The sequence below is a fragment of the Microtus oregoni genome, unplaced genomic scaffold, assembly GCF_018167655.1.
Source record: "Microtus oregoni isolate MIOR12 unplaced genomic scaffold, Mior012 000115F_ref0000277, whole genome shotgun sequence".
In the NCBI taxonomy this organism is placed as follows: domain Eukaryota; kingdom Metazoa; phylum Chordata; class Mammalia; order Rodentia; family Cricetidae; genus Microtus; species Microtus oregoni.
Window position 1 is genome coordinate 1,386,458 of NW_024544744.1, and position 25,252 is coordinate 1,411,709.

Sequence of the window (25,252 nt, forward strand, 5' to 3'; positions counted from 1 at the left end):
TTTGCTTGATATTTTTACTGGTAGGCATAATTTGAGAGTTCTGCCAGTAGTGGCTCAAATACAGATATAATTTTGTTCCTTTTCTTTTGTGTCCCTATTTTGCCTGCAGTATCCTTTTTATTATAGAAAAATAAGAAGAAAAAGAAAGAAAAATGGGAGGGTGCTATGTAACGCCACTAATGCAATTTGAAGTTAGTCTTTCTCTCTTTTTTTTTTATTTCTTTTCCTCTTGCTTCCTGTGTATCCGCCACTGTGCTACTTTACTCAGTGGTAAATGGAAAGAGAGAGAAGTGCTGAAATGGAAATCAGTTTCCACTTTTCTTCTTGTTATTAACTTGGTAGCAGAGGAGATTGAATTGAGGAACAAATGTGGGTTCGGAGTTCCTGATAGATGATTTAAATGATTTCATGTTCCCGAGACTGTCCAAATTCAAATCCAAGAAATATTTGAAAAGAACCCAGCGTGCTTTTGAACTCTTCTGGATCCGATCTCAGGCTCTGGTCGGTTTGTACATAGCAGGGAAGGCAGATTGAATTGGGTACCTCAAGGTCCTTAATTCAACATTTTAGTTTTGTCGACATATGCCGTGTTCTATCATCAGCGGCAGGGATAGCTTCCGCTAACCCCATGGCTTGGACTTTGGTCTGAAGATGTCTGGAATGGGCTATGCTGGTTAATGCCTCTATCAATGCCACTGCTTGAAGAAGGTGTTTGGATAAGCAGCTGTCTGCGGCTCTTCCAGGCTTGAGAAGCAGCAGATGGAATGTTTTTCTTATTTATGTAAGCGAAGTAGAACTGGAGAGTGATTAAAATATTTATGCTTTGAGAAGTACTTTCATTTTTCTCAATATAGCAGTCTACAGAATAATCCATTGATTCAGGCCATTGAGTTTGTATTCTGTGTTTTTGCCTTTTATTACCAATATTTTAGAGCATGCATTATTCATTTTCATGGGCGTCAGGGAAGACGCCACCAGTTACCTCCCCTCACAAGTGACCCAACCATCATTGGAAGCCTTCATTTTTGATTTTTTGGGTACAAGGATATTTTATGCTTTTGTGGGTTATTACTGTTGCGTTTTAAATATTCTAACAAGGGCTTACATGTGAAATATGGATCTATGTGGCAGTGTTCCTCAGCCTTGGGTACATATGAAGCACCTGGGGCCTCTTATCCCAGCAGGTAGTTGAACCACAGATGGCTGAACCCATGAGCTGGTAAAAGCTACCCATGGATATTCTCATGAAGCTAGAGTTGATCATTTAAAGTGATTTCTGTCAATGGTATTCCTATCTGTTAGTTTGTGCCACACCTATCTCCAGCTCATACAGATTTCCTGCACTATTAGAGTGCTGTGACCGTGTGTCCGTTAGCTACTCAAGAATTCACTGCCTGGAAATTAACAGAAATTTTAAGAATAGAAATGGCATCTCATCCTCCCCTATGGCAATATTATAGTAATTGAAGTAATAAATATAAAAATATTTTGAGGAAGTAAATTCATAAGCAGATGTAACATGGCTTTTTTTCTTGTTAGAAATCGTAAGATAAATCTTCTGTGAAGCATGAGTAAACAGCTTTTTCATTTTTAGTAGATTATGGTAAAATGATAGCAGATGGTGGAGACGTTCCTGACCCTTCCATTAAATTCTGAGCTGAATTGTTAACCTTCTAACGGGAAGAAAAATAAATAATGGCTGCTGATTTCGGTGACTTCTTTTCCAGCCACTCTATGAACTGCCTTGGTTTTCCATGTTGGCACACTATGATAGCAGCCTAATAGAAAACCAGCAGGTGTCAGGAATCTTATGTCCATAACAGTTGGTGAGAATTAAGGCGTCTTCAACCATTAACTACGTGTCCAGACATATTTGATGATGGGTAAGCCATTCTAGGAACCGTCAACTACCTGATTTTTATGGCATTGCTGGCACTATAGAAGTCAACATAACAAAGAACACATGACTTTGCCTGTTTCGATGTACCAAACCGGAAGAGACAATTTTAAAAGCGCCCTTACTGTGGAGTCACAGGGCTATTTTGGAACTTGATCCCACAGCAAAATAAGCGAGGCACACTTGGAAGCTTAAACTCACGGAGGAAAAGCCGTGGATGCTTAAAATATCACAGATTGCTCTGGGACAACCCAGGCCCAGCAAAGCAGCTGCCCATGGCCAAGCTGTGAGCTTCATCTGTGTCAAGGGGAGAAAATCCCAATTAGGAAGAACTGGAGAATGGACCAGAAGGAAGCATTCTGAGTATCCCCTGAGGAGGATCCATAGAAAATAACCAGCCTCTAGCGGGTTATGGTGTGGCGTAAAATGGGATGGCGTTTAAAATGTTAAAGCCAGCAAAAGCCTGTGCTTCAAAGGGGAATGCTTACTTTTGGCATTGCTTTTGGCTTACTATTTCAGTGTGTGCTTTACAGAAGACAACTGCATATTCAGAAGTCCTCTTCCTAGGCATGCTCCGCTCCATAGCTGGGCAAAAGGCACTCTTTAAGTTCACTGAGCCCGCCTATGGAATGAAAGGTGGTCTGTAACTCTCATCATGAATAAACATGAACCTCCTCATTTGCATGAGGCAGGTGACTGTAAAATATCTTGCAGCAAGTCATGAAAGGCAGCTTTGTGTGTCAGTGCCCAGGGGGAGCTGGGAGGACTCAGAGTTGTTTATCTTCATTAGAATTCCATCTAGTGCTGCTGTTATTGATCTGAGCTGGACCTGGTGTGGCTAATAAAGTAGGTGTACATTTTAATTGAAACATGAATATTTAAGTAGAGGAGATGTCTTTTAAAGAACTCTCACGTCATGCAATGGGATGTTTGTATTCTTTTAACTGTCTACGCTATTAACAAGTATTTATTCAAAAGCCTTCTCATCTGCCACAATAGGTTTCTGGGTTTGCAATGCAGGCAGCCAGCTCTCCTTTAGAACCAAATGCTTTGTATGAAGAGATGTATTTTTTTTTCCTTTAATGCTTCCTGTTGAAGAGTGGCGAATGGATTCCTCTGCTTGTAGTTTTCAGCTGTTAATTTAAGGTACCATTGGGCTTTGTTCATGGACGTTGCCACTTTTTTATTAGACTGTCCTCATCAGTCACAATTACACTATTTTGGGGACAGCAGAAAAGATCAAGAGTGACTTTGCTAGCTTCGGTTTTGTACAAAGCATTTGTTGAAATAGACTGCAGTGTGTTTGCTTTATAAGACAGAAATGTGTTGATGTTGATAGCCTCTAACCTGAGGCTGCCGGAGTCAGGCAGGCGGCTGCAGTGTGGAGCTGTTTTGCAGCCCCTTTGGGTTACACCCCTACTAGACTTCTTAGATCATTTTCCCTCCCTAATTTTTTTTCCTGAAATTGTAATTACAGAAATATTGAGTATTGAATATTTGTACCCAAGATAGATTTTTCAAGTATCAGTAATATATGTTCTTTCCTGCCTTTATAGGGAGAACCACTGAAATTTGGCTTAATCCTGAAGGGAATTTGCCCACAGTAGACACACAGTCCCAAGGGAAGGAGCTTTCTTTCCAGGTTCCTGATATTGAAGGTCTCCCTTTTCCAGCTCACCCCCAAATGCACTACAGGTCACTCAGTGCTGGACACAATGGTGACTAAAGACCTCGGGTCTTCCTTTCTTGCTTGCACCTGGATCACTTTATGCAAGGAACTCTACCCTTTGGGTTTCAGATTTCTTATCTGTGAGACAGGAACAAGAACATTATCTACCACTCAGGATGGCTTTGTACTCCTGTGCTGCACAGGGACATGAACTGTGTATTTCAGTTCCGGGTGGGAGCCAGTGCCAGGCAATAGTAATATGGAGGTGTGAGACCACATGCCATAGATTTTAACTACGAACATTTTCAGGAAAAGTTGACAGTCTTCTCGCTTGGACAGGACAGTCCTGAATAGAACACTCATTGCCATGGTTCCAGCGTCACAGGGAGCATGCCCCATTCATGAAGAACCTAGAGGTGACCTTTCCAGGTGTCCTGCACCTGCTCACAACTGCTCCCACACTTACAAATGAGAATGCAGGAAGACCCAGAGGCCTCCAATAATTCATAGTGTTGCTCTTGTTCCTTTACTTGCAGCAAAAAAAAAAAAATTGTTAGGTTGATTAACGTGTTTGAAAGGCTAACTGTAACTATAGTCTGCTGAACTCATGGCTAATGTGTGTTGCGTTCTAGAAATATCTACCACTGAACACGTATAGTATAAAAATCCATGAGTTTCACAAATCATTCTAGGTTAAGCCCAACAGTGCTGATAAATTCAGAGGGTATACCTCTGTAATCCAACCCTGGCATAGAGTTCCCACTTCTAAAATCTTTCTTAAGCCTGTCTAACTTTCTTTGCTATTTCAAGATTTGGTAGCTGTGAGAAGGAAACAATTAGCAAGTTCTTCCACTGGACAACAGTGCTATCAGTCCCTTGCTTCAATTACAGACCATCCCTTGGCAGGAGAGCAGTCACTATTCACCAAGGTGACTGCTTTACATAACTATTCAGCCACCTCTGAAACTCCTTTCCCTTCTATTAACTGTGTTTGGGGGCTCTCTGTGAGCGCTTAACAAGTTCTTGTAACCTGAATTCCAGACTCCATTGTGAATTATATGAGAGATTTGATAATGGCAGAGAAACCATTTTATTAGTATATGTTCAATTAACAGGAAATCACCCACATTTTAAGTAAAACATAATGAGATGAAAGCATTTTAAATTAAAGAGCAGACAGGAATCAGAGTTGCTTAGCTGGGAAGGGTACAGTTAGGTACTACTCTCTCATAAATTTAAGTCCTCATTGATCGAAAAATATTTATCTTGTAATTGCATAGTAAATTATGTTTAGTGGAAGATTAAAAATGTAGCCGTGAATGTGGGTGACAGTTGTATGGCTGGGGCAGACTGTGGGGCCACTGGCAGTGGTACTAGGATTTATCCCTACTGCATGTACTGGCTTTTTGGGAACACATTCTCTTTAGATGGATACCTTGCTCAGCTAAGGTATAGTACGGAGGGCCTTGGACCTTCCTCAAAGCAATGTGCTTTATCCTCTCTGAGGATTGGGGGTGGGAAAAGTTGGAGGGAATGGGAGGAGGGAAAGGAGTGGGAACTGGGATTGGTATGTAAAATGAAAAAGATAGTTTGTTTTCTTTGAAGATATACGAAAAAAAATGTAGTCATAAAAGTTCAATAGAGAGAAGGTAACGTCTATGTCATGTAGTTGCTCCCTGTTGTCACCTGAAAGGGCCAGTGTGATAGATAGGGGTCTGAGGGCAAAAAAGGAACATGAGGTAAGATAAAGAGTCTGTATTAGTTACTGCTCTGCTGCTGTGAAAAAAACACCATAACCAAATAACCTTCCTTAGTGTTTCAGAGGGTTAGATATTTGTAATGGTGGGGAAGGCATGGCAACAGGAACAGGAAACTAAGAGATTCCATCTTTATCCAGGTACAGGAAGCAGGGAGAAAAAAAAACATGTATTACTCAAGATTCTTCTCTAAAGAAGAAATGAAAGTGTTTGTGTGTATGTGCACGCCACACACATGCTAGACTGACTCACAGGCTGTGGTCCAGCTAGTCCAACAGTAGCTGTCTCTTCAAACAAAGGCCAAGGATCTGGTAGTTGTTCAGTCCATGAGACTGGGTTTCTCAGCAGTCTCAGTTCGTTGTTGGAGTCCTAGGGAGGTCCTAGAGAGCTGCTGTTTTCAGTCTGCGTTGGAATCCTGATGGAGTAGGTTCTAACACCAGCAGGAAAACAAAAAAAAAAAAACAGTTCAGGAACAGGATAGATGAACCTGCTAGGTAAGAATAAAGACAAGCAGGTAGAAAACAAACACTTCCTTCATTCATGTCCTTTTATGTGGGCTACCACCAGAAGGTGTAGCTTTAAGGTGGGTCTTCCCACCTCAAATGATCCAATTAAATTAAACAAACAAACCCTCATAGATATGTCTAACTGTTTGGGTTTTAGTTGATTCCGCATGTAATAAAAATTGGCAACCAAGATTGCCAGTTCCAAACCAGAAATGAGATGAAGCTATAAGCTCTCAAAGCCCAGTGATGTTCTTCCCCAAGCAAGGCTGTAATTCCAAAGGTTCCACTCCCTTTCCAAACAGCGCCACCAACTGATGACCCTAGGTGTTCAAGTAAAGGAATCTATGGGACCATTTGTTGTTTAACTCACCACAGGGTGAGAATGAAAGAGTGACCAGAAGTCATTTGCAAACAATCCAAAACAAGAGCTGTGAGAAGTTAGAAAACCCCAAGTGAGATTTCTAGATGACACCAGCAAAAAATGCCAGATCTAAGGGCTGGAGAGATGGCTCAGTAGTAAAGTGCACTGGCTGCTTTTCCAGAGGATCTAGGTTTGATTCCCAGAACCCTTATGTTAGCTTATGATACTCCAATGACTCCAGTGCAATTCCAGGGGAACAAATGTTCTCTTCTTGCCGTAATGGGCACCAGGCATATGCATTGTACACAGCATACATTCAGGGAAAATACACATATACACAAAATAATTATTTTTTGATTAGCCTCATTCAGGCTACACACCAGCCCTGCCTTCTGTTACCAGTCATAGAGACCTAGGCCTCTGTGTCAAGAGATCAGAAACAGGAACAGAGATAGGTAGGTTGAGAGATAGGACTAGGCCAAAGGGAACAAATTTTATCAGTGTATCTGTAGCTCTTTTGCAGCAAGTGTTAAAGGGAGAAAAATGAATATTAACATATGAATTTGAGAGCTTCTGGCTCCTAATTGTTGTTTGTTTATTCGCCCTCTTCCTTCTTGTTCTTTTGTTGTGTTTTGCTGACTGAAATGTTTGAAGGAAGTGGTTCTCAGTCAATCTAGCTGGGAGAAGATAATTAAGGAGGTAGCGAGCTCCATTATCATTTCCCCAGTTGGGCTATCATCTTCTTCAGGGAGGTTCTGATGCCCATGGCTGTTACTGACAACAACTAGATGTCCCTGGGATGCCACTACTCTCCTCTGTCTCTGTGAGTTCCAATTTTCTATAAGACTTGTGTTGTTGGAGGCTGCTTGTTTGTTCCCAGCTGCCCAGGCTCTCGAAATAACCACTCAGAAACTATATTGTTTAAATCATTGCTTGGCCAATCACTTAAGTGTATTGCTAGCTAGCTGTTATATCTTTGGTTAACCCATTTCTATTAATCTGTGTATCACCACATGCTGTGGCTTACCAGCAAGGATCCAGGGCATTTGTCCCCATCAGCAACTACATGGCTTCTCCTGACTCCACCTTCTCCCTCCTAGCATTTAGTTTAGTTTTCCTGGCCTAGTGCTATTCTGCCAAGCCATTGGCCAAAACAGTTTTATTCATTAACCAATAAAGCAACACATATACAGAAGGACTTCCCACACCATTTCCTCTTTTCTGTCTAAAAAAGGAGGTTCTCAACTTTTACATAATAAAATTACATATCAAAACAGGTATCAAGAAAGAATTACAGTTACACCATTTATATCTGCTTTGTCTTTTATCATCACTGAGGAAAACTGTAACTATACCTATCTATTCTTCAATTCCATCAAAGACTCCAGAAAGATATTATATTACCTAAGTAAACAGAAAGTGCATTATAAGCAACTTCCAAAACTCTAGAATTTACAGAGACATCTCACTGCCTGGACAGTCGCCCAGAGTTCTTCTGTAACATTGAACCACCTATAATCAGCTTACAGGCCCAGGTATCTGACAGACTTTTCCATGAAGCAGGAAATTTGACAGTTCTACCTATATTGGCAGTTTGTCAGTCACTTTCTTCTGTGTCCTGCAGACACAGAATTGTCTGGTAGACAATTTCATCAATCAGGAACCCTGAAGGACTGTCTCACTTTCTTTAAACAGCTTCAGCAGTCATTTTTCTGTGGGTCCTTCATGTCCAGTTTATACAGCATGTAGTCAAGCAGTTCAGACAAGAGCAGTTTCTTACCCAAATGGCTAACAAACTCTATGATGTCCTCTTAGATGTCCATCATTCCCTTAAAGTAGATTGGTGCTGCCAGGAGCAGATGTGTCTCATTGTCATTAAAAGTCCTAAGTTCTAAAAAAAAAAAAAAAAAAAATGTCCTAAGTTCTTAAACATTTTAAATGCCATTTTCCAGAGGTCTTTGAAAGGTTTGAAGATTCTATCTAACTGAAATATATCTCTGTATATCTAGAAAACCTAACTATCATAATTACAAATTTGACTATTATAGATAACTATCTATTAACCTATATTTCTTAATTATACATTACATCTTTAATGAGCTGCACAAACACAATACCTTTATCAAGAACATAAATATACATATAACAAAATTGACCTAAAATTTGTATCAATAGACCAAGATCTTACCAATACAAAGTATCCATCTTTACAGCATATCCCCCTTTAAATGAAAATAAACATTTATAAACAATATTTGGAAATTTGGGTGTAGTTCTTTCCAAACTGCTTCCTCCTTTTTATTGGGTGAAGCAATTTTTTCGGGGTGTTCACAATGACCTTTCAGGGGGGTCTTGTTCCATCAAACCACATTAGTCCTAAAGAAATCCACAGGTTCTCATCTTCTGTGGAAACAAAAGAAGAACCTCTTTTCCTAAGCAACAAATCCTTAGTCCCAAATTCTGAAGTCATGATATCTTTAAAAGATATATGTTGGTTTAGCTTAGCAGCCCATACAATGAAATGTCTCTCTGTACTTAGCTCCTTCACAGTCAAAAAATAACAAAAGAAAACACAACAATATACATAATCCAGACTCTCTGTGTATTTTCCATCTTTATGTGGCTTATTTTTCTTTACTCCTTTTAATCTATGACTGTCTATACTCTGTGTCTTTAAAGACTTTGTTTTATTTTTTAAAAAAAACATTTACTTCTTTTTATAACTCTCTATACTTGCTTTCTTCTTTCTCCTAAGCCAATGTACAATTTTCCAACTCTGTGACCCATTTACAGGTTGTTTTTATTTGAATCTATCTTTATTGTGTATCTGTTGTGTATCTGTAATTATTTTCTGACCATAAGTACCTTATTTTTAATGCTAAGAGCGCATGGCTAGGACCAACATGGCCCTACCTGTTTACTCCACCCAGTCCAACATGGCAGAGGCGTGATTGCTGCCTCTGAGAACCACATACATTGCCCGATGTTTAGGCACATAGCAGATCTATGTTGCCATTAAGCAAGTTGTAGCACTCTGCTCAAAGACCCCATTTAAATACTCTATAGCTGAACCTCCCAAAAGAGTCAAAGCTTTTGAGCTAGTAAACCAGGAAACCTTCTTAAAGGAGCTGTGCAATTTTTGCTACTACCCTTAAGTCAGGAAGCCTTCTCTTAAAAGAACCGTGCTTCTGCTTGCTTCTAGCAAACAGAGCCCACCTGAGAAAATACTGCTACCAACTAGAATTCCTTTTTAAGCTTTCTCAGGTTTTATGTGAATATAGTCCATCATGTTGGCATGCCAATTTGCTTATTTGTTCCTGGTTGCCTAGATCACGAAATAAGCCCTCAGAAACTATATTATTTAAATCACTGCTTGGCTAATCACTTAAGTGTATTGCTAGCTAGCTCTTATATCTTTGCTTAACCCATTTCTGTTAATCTGTGTATCACCACGTGGCTGTGGCTTACTGGCAAGGTTCCAGGGCATCTGTCCATGGCATCGGCTACATGGCTTCTCCTAACTCCACCTTCTTTCTATTAGAATTCAGTTTAGTTTTCCCAACCTAGTTCTATTCTGTCAAGCCATTGGCCACAACAGTTTTATTCATTATCCAATAAAAGCAACGCACATACAGATGGACTTCCCACATCACATATGGATGGCAGTGAACTATTAATTCTCAAGTTTCCTGGGAGCAGATCTTCGAATTGTCTATATTTTTAAGAGTCTTGCACTGTGCCTGAGATTTAAAGGACATTCAAAATTACCTCACAACTATTATACAGACATCACAGCTATATCTATGTCTACATCTTGGCTAATGAAGCCAGATTAAGCCATATGGGGTGCAGTTTTCTGTAGTCAACCCACAGAGTTAGAGGGTCAGCCAAAAAAGCCATCTCAGCTGACCTATAGACCTATGTGTATAAGAATCACTTCTTAACTTTTAAGACTGCTTGTTACACAGCATCTATATGGCAGTAACTAAGACACACGCTGTTACACTTACTTAGCTTCTGTCTTTGAAATCTTCTTACTCTGCAAACGTTTTCTAACACGGGTCTGACCGCATGATTTTCACTTCTAATCACTTACCTAACTCAGAAAGTTTCAAGTGAACATACTTTTCCTGCCTCTACCTCGTGTTTTCACTCTCCACCTTGCCTAGGCTGCCAGCACATCCTGAATGCCCACCGTTTTTTTGTATGTGCTGCAACACTTTTATCTCTCTGTGATAGCTCATCCTCATTCTCTCTGCCAGAAATGCCTTCTCCCATCTGCCTGTTGAGAGTCTCCTTATCCTTTAGGAGTTTGCACGAACGCCACCTCAGTGTGATAGTTACCGTTTCCCTTTCTATGCAGTACGAAGCTTTGCACCTCTGCCTCCACAATGCAGAATTCAAAACTTCTACTGGAAAATACTTTCTAACTCTACAGTAGTTATTTAATTATAAATCTAACTTTCCAAATTACGATGATGTATTAGTGGATGCAGAATTTTCCTGTCTCTGTGTTCTCTAGATGATTTGTAAGTATCTGCTTAATTAATTTGGATTACATCCTGAATGAATGATCAGAAATATCTGACTAATCATTTAAAATGGTCCTTCTGGCCAAAAGTTGAAATGATTTGCATCACTTTAATATAGAATGACTGTTCTGTTGCTCGGTTTCCTGGAACCAGAGATACTAAGTTTTTTGCAGTTCTGCTGACTAAAGAGTTGTCTTGGTTAGACATGCAAGCACATGCCATAATCACAGCAGTCTGGATGTAGCTGCAGGAGTATCAAGAGTCCAAAGCCAGCAAGTCTGAAGTCAGCCTAGACACTTCATCAAAAAACAAAGCAAGCCAACAGAGTAACTAATCATGCCTAAGATGTCAATAAGCTCTATCAGTAAATTTTTCTAAATCTATACATCAAATTCCTTCTTCAGTATCAATACCTTGAGAGACTTATACAATAATTTTGCCATTTGTTGCTTAGTTAAAGTTGCAGTAATAATCATTTTTTCCCAGTATAGCTTTATGAAAAGTGATAGATAGCATCCGAGAAATTGAGCCACTGTAAATAAACTCAGTTTCTCTTTTCCAAATAGCCCAGTTGGAATCCTTTTTATTTTCCAACGTTGCTAGTTGTGCTTAACCCCCACACCTTCGCAATCAGGGAGCTTGTCTAGTCCTCCCCTCTAGCCTCCCATTTGTCCTATTTCCGGGCCATAGAGGGCAAATAATGTCAATAATAACATTTATCTTTTCCCATGATGGCTGTCAAGAGATGTTCCAGTGCAGAGGACAAACACAGCTTCTGACTATCTATCCCTTCTAGGAGACTGGTGCCACCCACCAGACCCAAGAATGTGAGTGTGAGGGCAGAGCTTCACAGCTGACGAATGGGAGCGTGTTGAGCTCATCACAAAAATTGCCAACTATGTTTTACCTTTGTTTCCAGCATTCTATTAAATTAGGAGAAAACTGCATTATCCCCAGAATGGCATGATTCAGACACCTCTCCCCCCCCCCACACACACATAGGATACAATTTGTGTCTAGGCAGCGCTTAAGGCAGTAGGCTCCCTTGGCGGGCTCTGGTCCCCATGTTCCTTAGTTCTAGTTGACATACCCGTTGGTGTGGCATGGCTGGATCTGAAGTGGGTGGCATATGGATTTTTGCTGCTTGAACTGCCACCGAAGGAAATGTCATTGGCATAGAATGCCAGATTTCCATTTCATGAATCACGGAGCATGGGATTCTGTCTGAAGACGTCCTAGCTGCAAAGTGTCCTTAAAGCAGCAGAGGGCGAAAGCTGTGGTTCTCCGAGGTGTGCTGTTTCCACGTGGGTGATTTATCCTGATGAAAGGTCTGCGTGAAATGGCTATGTCAGTGACCTCAGGTATGGCAGAAAGTCTGCCTGGCTTGTTTTATTGTGGACACTGAGCAATCAGGATGTTTGCCCTTAAGCCTAAGTGAACAGACACCAGTGAGGTACGGCTGTTCTCTGGATGTTTCAGATAAATAGAAATTTATTTGTGCATGTACCAGAAAAAGACTGTGAGTAAAAGATATCTATGTTTAACAGTTTGCCACAACTTTGTAGTCCCTAGAATTTTCAAGCTATAAAGCACTTGACAACAGAGTCAGCTGGTGCAGGAGACCTGATGTTGTCACCCACACCTCAGCTTTTGCCCCTTCCCCCATCTAGCTTCTTCCTGAAAATTCCAAGGCGAGTTTTAAGATTTACCAAATAGAGGATTAGAAAGAACCCTATGAAATCATCTTAAACTTGATGATTTAAAAAATTATTTCTTCCATTTTTGAGATTATAATTGCATTTTCCCCCTTTTTCCTCCCTTCAAACTCTCCCATTTATCTCTCCTTGCTCTTTCAAATTCATGACCTTTCTTTTCATCAGTTGTTGTTTTTATCCACGCACACACACACACGCACACACGCACTCATGTACACTCACAGTCATACACACACACAAACATACACACATAACACACACATGATAAATTTTAAAAGCCAGCCCACTCAGGTTGTATAAGGTTACTTGTTACTTTTTATGTGGGTTGTTTTTTTGTTTTGTTTTGTTTTTTGGGTTTTTTTTTTTTTTTTTGGTTTTTCGAGACAGGGTTTCTGTGTGTTGCTTTGAAGCCAGTCCTGGAACTAGCTCTGTAGACCAGGGTGGCCTCGAACTCACAGAGATCTGCCTGCCTCTACCTCCCGAGTGCTGGGATTAAAGACGTGCACCACCACCACCCAGCCTTGTATGCCTTTTTCAGAACTCAGCAATGTGAAATGGCTCACCTTTATAACCGTGTGGCACGTAGGTATGCCCTTGGTTAGCCATTAGAACTGACCGCGGATGCCCAACAGTCTCCTGCCTTTTCCACAGTACTCTTTCCTCTTTTACATGCCTTGTTCTGTGATCACTTACCTGATAAAATAGTGTCATGAAGTCTAGCAGTACTGACGCTGAGCCCATAGAATGGAGTTCAGTCCCAGCTCCAGCATTTCCTTATTGGGTGATTAACCTGTCTTGTTATTTGTCTCTTTATCTGTCAAATACGAACCTTAATAGAATAGCTGTGAGTGTTAAATGAGCCGATTGAGATGTAACCACCTGGAATGGCCAATATTAAACCATTTATGCAATGCAAAATTAGCTGTTCCCTCTGGCTCATCCTAATGTATGTAAAGCACTGCCTTCTGGAGATGGAAAGGTCCCAGAAGGGGCACGGGGAAGCATGGGTTCTACCTCAGCTCTCTTCATAGTTGGCTAGCATCTGCACTCACCACCAGTCTCCCGGGCAGAGCTTGTGTCCCAGACACCTGCATGGCCAGCTCTGCTGTGCTTTCAATTGTGCTCTCTGGCCACCTCTGCAGTGCTGCTCTGCCAGCTATCAGTTTTATTAGTGATTACTAATCTCTTCCTCTCAGTGCCCTACAAATGCACGAAAGCCCCCACTTAAACTTGCATCATGCCGAGGCAGGCACCTTCACAGAGCTACCTTCTTCTACCTTTCTCCTTTTTACATATTCATCCACTGAAAACTCTATCCTCCCCTCACTAAAAGTATATCAGAGCAAAGGAAGAGAAGTTTGGTTATAAATTAATTGTTGGCCCTTGAAAATCTGTATAGTCACAGAATCTACCAGCTTTGAAAGATGAATGCAGAGAGACCTCTGAAGAACAGTCCCAAATTTCAGGCTTCTTTTTTCTTCATTGCAGCGCTTTGGCCCTAGTGGTCTCCTGTCCTCCCCCGTGAAGACTCTCATATGGTGGCTTGCAAAGGGCACACATGTGCAGAGGATCCACACAGTACTCCTACACATGCAGAGACCTATGTGGAGAAAAGCTATATGCAAGATACAAAATAATTATTGTTGATTCAATTACTAGTGTGTTTTCTAGAAAAATCAAAGATAAGCGAAACTATAAACTATGCTCAAAATGAGAATCAGGACGCTAACTTTCAGGAGTGCATAGTTCACACTGAAATACCTCTTTAGCCACAAAAGACATGCTGTGTTGTTGCCTAACTTTTCCTGGGGAGGTGTAAACTAACATTCATTCATCTAGCATAGAGCCTCAACAACAGACCAATGAAATGATTCTACTCAAGTCTAGCTTTGTGAAGCAATGAATTGAATTGGAGTTTCTTGCAGGAACATAGCTGAGGTGTGCCTACAGAAGTAGGAGCAACTTATATGTAAACCACCAAAGAACAGATTGCCACTCGCAGCAATTATTATCTACACGATAGCCCCCGAAGGGAGTGTGGTGGGGTATGGCTCTTCTCCTCACTCCACTACAGAAAGGTCATAGGGCCAGTGGCCCACGAGTGGACTGTGAGTAATCACTAATTCTGTGAACCTCTGGAGGCCCACCCCATGCCCAGAGCACAGTGGTCTACAACACATGCTGTCCAGGACAAAAATAGGGTCAGAATTGTACAGCTGATGTGAATGTAAGGTTGGGATAAAGTTCTGTTGAAAAAGGCAGACACAGCCAATGACAAACTAGACCTTACCTTACCATATTTATTTGCATCTCTCCTACTCTAATCTCTTCTCTTCATCCTGAACCAAGCCATCCCTATCCTTATATATTTCCCAATGCTGTTCCTCTTCTGAGGTCTTATTCAATCCTTGTTCTGTCTCTGCGGGCAAATCCTCCAGGAAAGAATGCTGTCCCTGCTGCAGGTGCCTGTCTAGAGGAGCAGCCAGTTCCTGTTTGCCAGGTTGGAGGATCTCTCCCCAGAACTAGTCCCATCCCATATTCTTACAGCCTGGCTGTCCCGCCTCTGTGGTCTTGGGGTCGTTGACATGTTGGACTCAGGCAATGCTGCCTCTACCACTTTCTGACATCTTCAGCATAAACATTTCCTCAAGTCTGTCCCTTTTGTTGTTGCTCTTCTCTTGTATTACATCCTCCTGCCCACTCAAAGTCCCTTGAGTCTTTCGAACTCCATTTGCATAGCTAGTCCAGACCTCTCCAGCTGGTAAGTCAAATATGAGTCTTGTCATTTTTGTTCTCGTCCCATCTGGCTTTTAGTGTTCTCTAACTCTAAGAGCCCCTTGGTTGACCTATCCATTTCCTTGACTGGAATGGTCTCTGACTCTTACTTCTCCTTCCTAGGGGGTCTCCAATCCTACCAACTGCCAGTATCTGAGAAAGGGCCATCTGCCATCTGGTGCTGTGACTCTGCAGAAGTCTCCATGTCTTCTGCAGACTGTGTTTGCCTTTTGTTGTTTCCTGAATCTGGACTTGGACGATCCATAGCTATCTCACCACCTTCAAAACTCTTCAGGGGCTAGAGAGATGGCGCAGATGTTAGGAGCACTTGGCTTTCTTGTAGAGTATCCAGGTTCTATTCCCAATATCCACATGGTGACTCACAACCATCTCTAACCATAGTTCCGGGGGATATGACACCCTGCTCTATCTTTCATAGGCACCAGGCAAGCACATGGTACACACACACACACACACACACACACACACACACACACACACCCCACTAAATCCTCAAACACTTCAGCTTCCTCTCTTGTACTGTAGCAAAACTGGACTTTTGTCCCAAAACACTTTCTAAACAGTGTCAAGTCATACAGCCCTGGCTAGCCTACAATTTATTATCTTGATTTTTGCTTAAGTATTCTTCGCACTTCCAAATCTCTGTTGTTGTCCATGGTCTCCTAGCTGTCAAAACCGTCTCAATCCTTTTTAATTTTCATTTATCTATCTATCCATCTATTTATTTATTTATTTTGATACCTACTTTTCAGTTTCTGCAGGCCCTCTCATTGAGGCAGGCAATGAAAACTGAAATATATGCAGTTTTGGTTGTAATGTGCTGGGATTGGACCCAGGGCCCTGCACATGCTAGGAATCCCTTACTAAGCTACATTCATAGTCCATCTTTATTTTTCATTCTAACGTCTTACTAAATTGTCCAAATTTGCCTTCAATTCATTCTGTAGCCCAAGAGCTCTTGAGCTTTCAATCCTTCTGCCCCAGTGTTCTACGCCTTAACTTTTTTTTTTGTCTTGCTGCACTGAATACACAACCATAGGTTCATTTTTTTTTTTTTTTTGTCTTTGGTTCAAAGGAGGATCACAACACTCCTGACCCACCTCAAACCACCTTGAAACTCCACTGTAGAATTCCAAAAAGTAAAGAAAACAGTCTCAGGTTGGACACAATTATCTAGCCTTTCTTTCTGCCCTCTTCTTCTGAACTCTATTCTAGAGAACCAATTCTTACTTCTTTACCCCATGATATATAACAAAAAGCAAAATAAAAGTTATAAATGGTCTAAATGGTCAACAGATATTGACTAAGTTGGATGAAATTGATGAGGATAGGAGCTAATAAACGCTTCTGTTTTTCAGTAGACTGATACTACTTCCACAGGTACTTTACAGCACTTGAACAGATCAAGCCAACAAGTGAAAGGCAAAAACAGGACTGGAAAGTCTGCCTCTTAGTGGTGATGGTTTCCTTGAAGACGGGGAGGGGGAGATTGGTATTTCTGGATGAAAAGATAAAGATCTTATTCCGTATTAAAAAACCTCTAGATTTTCATTTGTGGAATTTACTACCTGACAAAAGCCTCTTGATCTGCACTGGCCTGTGACCTCAAGGAGAACGGAAGCTGGGAGGTTCACAAGCATACTCACACCCCACACATCACTGTGCGACCGAGGATCAGGGCCACCAGCTGGTTAAGCGGTTGGCTTCCTGGAACACCACAAGTTCCCGAAAAACGAAAGATGAGCTGCATTATTTTTTGTCCTTGGCAAACCATCATGGACCATGGGTAACCCCTTGCTGTGTGTTGCCAGAAACCTTGACATTTCACTAAACCTTTCAAAAGTCTGTAGAGATAAAGTTCTTGTTAGGAAATAAACCAGCACCTGACGGTCTCCACTACAAAGCAGGTCTTTAGAACTCGAGGGTCATGTGTGTGGTGGGCGGAGTGACAGTGAAACAAGGGTGTGTTCACAGTTGTTTATATCTCTATGACTTCAAGGGAAAAACAGAAAAGTGCCCCCCATACAGCAGCAAGTATATGATGTTAGGATTTTCCATCATTCAGAGTTTTTGTGACTATCTAAATGTCAGAAAACACTTTATGTAAGAGGAATATAGGACACAGGATGCAAAAATACATATCAACTATGTCAAAACATAAACGATTAAGTGATTTTAACAAGGACTTCTTCTTCACTGTGTTTATTTTTTAGTTTATTCCAAGATTACAATTGCATGAAATATGCATGCTCTTCATTCTAGAAAAAGGAAACGTGTGTTTCTGTGGGTGCAGAATTGTTACCAGGCTACAGGGGTGGTCCCATCAGTGGTTCTGCGAGTCTTAGGGGGCTTCTTGATCTTAGTCCTCCATGTTAAACTTTGACTACAGTTGTTGATTATTATGTGAAATACAGCCTGGTCAGAGTAGCTCAGCCAGTGCCTGGCATCTTATCCTGAAACTGATTGATGCTAAAATCAGAAGTCATCTGCGACTGGATTCAAAATCTATTCACTAACTGGAAGGAAGCACTAAGCAGATGAGCAAGTGTCGGAGGAAAGGACACCGCTGGGTTTCCGTGGTGGGGGATGGGCAGGAGTGCTTCCCAGAACACCCTCCTCCTGCTCAGGCTGGAGCGCAGCAGTGGGAGTAGGAGGCAGGGAAGACAAGCCATGAGTCACCAGGATGCTCTCAGAGATCCTCGTCTCCTCAGTGTCCATGACGATGAGCAGAACAATCCGTATCATGGCTGAAGCATCCTCCATCTGGCACTTAGAGGCATTCCTGGGGTTTAGATAATAAATTGAGTTCTCAAGGGTACCCGGGGTAGCTCTGGGTGGATGTAACCTCACAGAATGGGCAAAGCAATAGCATATACATTATACGGAAATGACCCAAAGATACAGAAAGTACTACCTTTAGGAGAGCTTTGGCCTATGACTCAGAGCTCATTGGGCAAAAAACAAGTCTATGAGAGGCTGGGGAAAAATGAAATACAATGGAATACATGAGGAAAAATTAACCAACTCTGAAGACTTGAAAGAAGCACACGCCAGAACATGAATGCATGCTATTAGTGCTTTCTAAATATTAGTTTAAGACCAGTTGCCTTACCCCAGACTGAAGTTTTTGTTGAGATATATTTTTTCAGTGTACTTTCCGAAGAGCCTAGATGTCTAGTATAAAATAGATTCCACAGCAGCCCAAGCAAGAACATTTATCCATGATTCAACACTGGTGATTATTTGAACTATTTGCGCCATAATTCTCGTGCCTGCCAGGGAGCTGCTAGAACTGTAGACAAGCTATTTGGAAACCGCGCTTGATATTCTCCCTGGGAGGACCTGACAGAGCAGAGGAACATTTTTGTCCTGCGTATTAGTGGATTGCATATTGCTCTTGGGACCAATTTTTTATTTGTATCATCAACTTAACCACATTCTGAAGTTGGAAACTTAAATATGCAAGCAAGTAGCAAAGTGATAAAAAGATTATGTTTTATATGAATTTAACTTCTGTTAATGAAGGTTGTAGGGCCTGTTCCCTGGGAAGGCTGGGAGTACCTAGTCAAGATGATTTGTCCAGGGGGCGTGGCTCACAGGTGCCTTTAGCTGAAAGTGGGTGGGGGACAGTTTGAAGACATATGGCTATTGGAAGCAGTTGATGGGGAAGGATTGGGGCTGAGATCAATCAGCCCATCATTGTGAGGGCAGCAGTGCTTAGCTGCGGCCAAGCACACTGTTGGGATCACGTCTCTAGTGTGCTGAGAGTTCTTGCTGCTATTCATTGCAACTTCAGACACATGTTTGTAACAGTGCTAACTTCTGAGAAAGCCACTTTTTCATTACCCAAGGTTAAAATAAAAATAACTGTTTCTATGTCCCTTTAGAATCCCATAGGTGACATCTTTGCTCTATGTGGTACCCCTATGCACACAGCCCGCTGTGTTTCTTTGAAGAACTGTTGGGTCTGTCGCAAACCCATCCGCATTGTCTCCATCTCCCACGTGGCTTCTCTGATTCTGGTTGGCTAACTCTCTCCTGCATGTTGCACTAGTCTTTACCTGCTGGGTGAAGGAGTCTACTCTCTTGCTCCATTTTCTTGTTCCTCTTCTGTTTCGCTCTGGTCATCCTTCCCATAGGCCTACTGTACCCTACTCAGATGCAGCAACAGGATCAGGATATGTCGCGTTTGGCCTACTGATGTGCCTTTCAAACCCAAACGGCAAAGTCTAAGGAAGCAGTAGCCTCTAGTGCTTACAAATTTGATGAAACAGAGTAGCCAAGATTTAATCTTTAACATTTTGGATGAAATTAGTTTTTAGGATGAGAATATCAAAAACTAGTGTTTTCTTTCTCAAGACGGAAATACTTCCATGTGAGATTGATGTGTTTGAGGGTTAGGAAAGATGAACTCCACAAAGGCCTGAAAACTGAGAAGAGTGTGGTAAGAGCCCCCAAAACCCCCTTTTCACAATGGCACAGAGACCGATTCCGTTTTGCATCATGATAGAATAGCCTGCTGTTGACCCAGTAGCTTGTTGCCACCATATTACTGGGGACATGCTTGGGAATATTGAACTGAGAATTTAGGCATTTTCATTTCTCCTTTGGCACGGTTCTCTCCAGCATTCAATTCTGGAACGTGTTTCCCTGGCATGTTTGGAAAACTTGAATTGGCAAGATGCTGAGCTCTGAATTTTCCCAGCTTTCCTTTCCAAGACACCCAGGATTGTTAGAAATGTGTCACACCAGACAGTCCTCCCCTCCGTTCTCGCATGTTCCTCAGGTCAGTCCCTTCCATCCCGTCAAGCCTGCCTTGTCCCAAAGGTCCCATACCTGCCTTCTAACCCGCGAGTGGAAATCACCTGTCATTCGGGAGAGGAATGAAGGAAGGTGTGGGTTCTAAAATGGTTTTGTATTTTGTGTATCTGGTTTTATTTGACAGCATTTGTAGAATTTGCCTACACTTTGGGCATTTTCATGGGAAAAAACATTATAGCAAAGTCTGAAGAAATACTACCAGATTATTGCCGTATTTTGAGTAACTCGGCCTTCGATGCAGTGGGAGCTATCCCGCTCTGGCGGCTTGTGTGACAGTGTCATGCTATCTCCTCAGACAGATTTTGGAGTCTTTGTTCTGAAAATCCCCAACTCTAGATACAAGGTTGAAAACAAGGCGCTTAAATGTGTTGAACCTCACTCTCTCCGTTTGGAAGCGGAGACCTTATGATGTTAGCTTGTGGAAATGGGCACCTTCATTTGCTGCTGGTTTTGTGCCCCTCTGGATGTCTGGCCCTGTCACAAAGAGCTTACCGGACTGGCACCTCATGATACAGTGGCGGAGTGTCAGGTTTTGTATGTTCTGTTTATGATTGTCTTTCCGTGTCAGTGAGACGGCAAGCAGCTATCCTTGTGTAGAATAATTCTGCAGGCAGTTATTGATCTTGTTCTCCTGAGGAAAAAAGTTACTCTGATTTGTTCAATTAAGATTTTGCATATGTTTTGTATTTCAAATATATTATGCAAAATAATCACATTATTATACTACTCAGCCCAAATGACTGGACAGCTTTATCTCTCATATCTCTGGAATGAGGTAAACTGAGTCAGTAGTAACTTTGCCTTCCTTCATTTAGGAGGCGTCTCCATTTCTGACCAGAGAGCCTTATACACATGGACTAGTCTAAGCTGTAGTCAGCATGGTTGTGTTTTAGAAGTGAAGTGTGTGTGTCTGTGGTGTATGTGGCGTGTATCTGGTGTGTATGTGGTATGTATGTATGTATACAGTATTTGTGTGTGATGTATATAGATTGTGGTGTGTGTGTAGTATGTGGTGTGTATGTGTATGTGGTGTGTATCTGGTGTGTATTTGGTATGTATGTATACAGTATGTGTGTGTGATGTATATAGATTGTGGTGTGTTCGTAGTGTGTGGTGTGTATACAAGAGAGGTGTCTTGAGAAGATAAAGATGCAGTTGCAGGTAAACTTGTTGAAAAATACATACACACTATTTGGAATTTCACTGAAGCTCGACATGACCCTCAAGATTTTATAGAGAGACCCAGCCAGCCAAAGAAAAAAACCATGTAGCAGAACTGTATTTTTCACTGTGAGGTCATCATCACCATGTTCATTGTCATGATTCAAGTGCATCTGGATGAAGTAGATGCTGAAGGTATAGAAGCAACAAGTTTTCGACCAAGAGTTTGAAAACAGATGGATTGGTTATTAGTACTGTTACTTCTTTGCAATGAAGTAAATAAAATCATCTTTCTCCTTTTTTGATGCTTAATGGAACAAGTATCAGTTTTTTTGTTTTATTTTTTATTTTTGTAAATTTGAATAGTCAGTTTAGAAAACATTCTGTAGCAATTACTGTATTTTTGTGGGGGGAAAAGTACAGTTTATCACCTAACAGAGTTTAACAGCATTACAAAGGTATCTGTAATACATTAAACAATCATGTTTCTGGAAATAAATTAAGCATAAAATCTGCCTGGGAACATTCAGAACTAGGGAAGTGGTATTGCTTACTCAAAACAGAGCAAAGATCACTGGCTCAGTGCATAGCTGAGTAGAAGGAGTTGTCTTTGAATTCACCGAGATACCCGGTACCTCTAATTATGATGCTCTTCCATCTCCCAGCTTAGAGAGAACTACCAAGACCCAGGGAGCTAAACAGAGTATCCATCCGTCTTGTGATCTTATGTCCAGGACTACTGGACAGGACTCCACAGGAAGTCATGGAAGTTTCCTTGGTGACTATTTCTTAGGAAAAGTCCCTCTCGAGATATCAGAGAGCCTGGTTATTTTTCTAAATTAGATCTGTGAGTAAGTAGGCTAGTCAAAGGATGTACTTTGGTCACCTTTGACTAAATAAACAAGAAGGAATACATGGGACTGCAGCTTTAAAAATATTAGCAGACCAGCTTTACATTTTGACTCAAAATTTAGTTTCTTGGGGGAATAATGTTGCTCGAAGTGATTACAGCATTTCACTTACTTTCTGTAACTTCAGGATCTACCAGGCTCATTACTGGTTGCTGTAAAAACCCCTCCACCTGGCAAATGAGGCATTTAGAAGCCTCAGTGCTTCTTCATAAGCCTGTTCACTACAGTAGCTACTGAGTACCGTAGTGTGCTGAATAATCGCCCGAGTTAATTTTGAGTCCCACATTGCTACAGGAAGTTATAGTCTCCATAATAAAGTTGACCTTGTCCTTGTAAGAATGGGTCTTTGGAGATGGCCTGAAAAAGTGAGACACACACACACCATTCTCAAAATAATGCCCTTTTGTATAGCATACACTGAAGACTGCTCATCTTTTCCTCTGTACAAGTATGTCTGCAGTGATCTTCAAACTGAATTGTTTTTAAGAATCCTCTGGAGTTCTTGGGATCCTGTTCATGAGGTTTTGGTTTAGAAGAAGCAATAAAGCCCAGGAGTCTGCAATGTAATACAGATGTTTGTCACGGAGCACATTTATAAAGACTGAAACCAGAATCCTTTGGTTCAAATCCCAGCTGTGTTCAAATTCTACCTTATTAGTTCACTCACCTGTGTAATAATGGTGATAATATTTCTCAGGGTTGTAGTAAGGACTAAATCGGTTAACCCAGGTGAAATGCTTAAGATGTTTCCTGGAGCTTTGTCATGTCCATTAGGCTAAGCCAACAAATTAAGAATATTGTAGAATAGACTACTTCAATCGCATTGATAGACTGTTAATATATCATTAAGCTCAACTAAGGGATCTTTCAAGTTGATATGTTGGTGAGCAAGAAGTCACTTAAATGGAGTACCACAACTGATTATCATTGCTTACAGGATAAAACCTGAGCTTTCGCCTAGTGGCTAGGACTCTGATTACTCGCCTTGCCCCAGACAAGACGCCACACACCTCATATCTGAAATACAGTTCCTCTCCCCTCCAGTTTACTGGCTTTAAGATTTTGGATTTGGCTCAGATCAGATAGCGTCACTTCCAGGACTTACTTCCTGATCTCACTAGGTCCAACCTGCTGTCTGTGCCCATTGCACATATGCTCATATCTTGCCCATACACCACAGGTCCACTGCCCTGTGTCTTAGTCTGCTGTGCTCAAGACCAAGAGCTGCAGGGCAGAAGCCTTGTCACTTAGGGTGTCACTTGCCTTCCTGACACAGTCAATAGCTGCTGGAAAAAAAATGGATTTTGTTTGGTGGAGGATCTGGGTGGAATAAAATATTTCCGCGTGGCAAATGAATATTTGGATGTTTTCAACGAGGTGATTACCAGAAAAGCTACACGGTCCATGGCACCAGAAATCTGAAAACAGTGAAGGATATTGCCAGTATTGGAGCTGGGTATCTGACAAGCAGAACTTGGTGAGAATTCCTTCCTAAGTGCACGGTGACCAAAAGAGACAGTGGGATATGGGACATATAGTCTTCAAGGAGTAAATCCAGTGTTGTGATTTGTGGGGCAGAGATGAACACCAGGGAATGGATGGCGTGGCATTTGGGCCAGTTGTCACTCTCACAGTAGGAGCCGAGGGAGCTCTGAGCTACTGTTCATTGGGTACAGAGGATAGGTGCTGAGTAGGTAAGTCACCTTGATTCACAGAGCCAGAGATATGCAGTGGGTTGTCTCAGTATCAGCCTTATCAGAAACATGCTTTGTGTCATTAACCACAGAGGTCTCATACTTGCAATGAACTTTATGGAATAGACAATTTTTCTTAAGGGTTTGATGATGCTATTGACAGCAGATCTGCTTAGATCTTAGCATATATACATATATATATAGCTATATATATATATGTAGACATGCATGTCATAGCATAGATTTTATTTTTTCATGGTTGTTATTTTCTGTATATACAGACATGTATATGAGAGATTGATGTCTAAGATTCCACTCTGGAAGGAACCTGACAGGGCCATTCTTGCAGCCATTTATTGCTCAGTGGCGGCCCCTGCTGGTAATGAAAAAGACAGCAGCACATGCAGAATCTGACATTAATTCTGATCATGCCTTGCATGCAACCAGGAGAATTTAAAGCAAGCAGAAGGGGAATAAATGAGAGGAATGAAAATGTGCTGAGAAAATTGAGGGAGGTCACTCCTGTCTGGGGTGCATTGGTGAAATGCTAACGCTAATACAGAGCTTAGTCTAAGACTCCGTGTGCACACAATTCTTCTGGTTCAACCATCACAATATTTAAAGGCTTTCTAGGCACCAAGGTAATGCTTTGTGAGAGACACCATTACAAACTTTTATTTGAGGTTTTCCAGGACTATTAGGTAGTAATTATTTCTTAAAGATATTTCACCCGTTTGTTAAGTCAGAAGTTTCTATGGATCTCAGTTAGGTTAGAAGCTGTTTCGGTTCATCAGCATCTTGAGCAGGAATCAGAGTATGGATCCTCTCGTGGGACCCCTGCTGGGATGAACGCTTCTTTTCTGTGTGCATTTCTGGATGTGTGAGCATCCCCAATGCTCACGCCGTATTTTACAAAGCAAGGCAGTTGCGTAGCATTTCTGTCTAGAAACTGTATGTGAGGGGAAGGTGGAAGAATGCATTACAATCAAATAAAAGTAGAGGGGGGGGGAGAGATGAGATTGCAGTTGATTATGGGTCTGGCAGCAGATGTTCTACACGAATCCAACTCACTGCAGCCAGTCTGTTTCCATGGCAACAGAATCAGTAATTATTGAGCCCTGGCACTCCCCCCACCCTCCTTCCCACCAAGGTGGAGGCTGATGAATGTGAACTATCTCCAGCTCCTTCTTGTTCCTCTTCTTTCCCTCTCTTTCTTAAGTCCTTTATAGGAAAAGGCAGAGAGGCATTGAAAATGACTAAGAAAGAGAGCTATCTGTGTCTTGACAAAGATTGTAGGAAATTAAATTACAAGTGATCTTTTTCCTTGTTATAGTATCAGATCAGAGAAAAGCTCTTCCCAGAAAAGCCGATGATCTCTGAAGATGCTAAATAAATGAGCAGGAGTTTCCCTGAAATGGAAGCTCCCTTTGAT

General features: G+C 41.5%; 1 protein-coding gene across 4 annotated transcripts in view; it reads left to right on the forward strand.

Annotated features, from left to right (window-relative positions):
• The window catches only part of Elmo1 (engulfment and cell motility 1), a 535,377-nt gene that overhangs the window by 371,881 nt on the left and 138,244 nt on the right, over positions 1-25,252 (forward strand). The gene's annotated exons all lie outside the window — the stretch shown is intronic.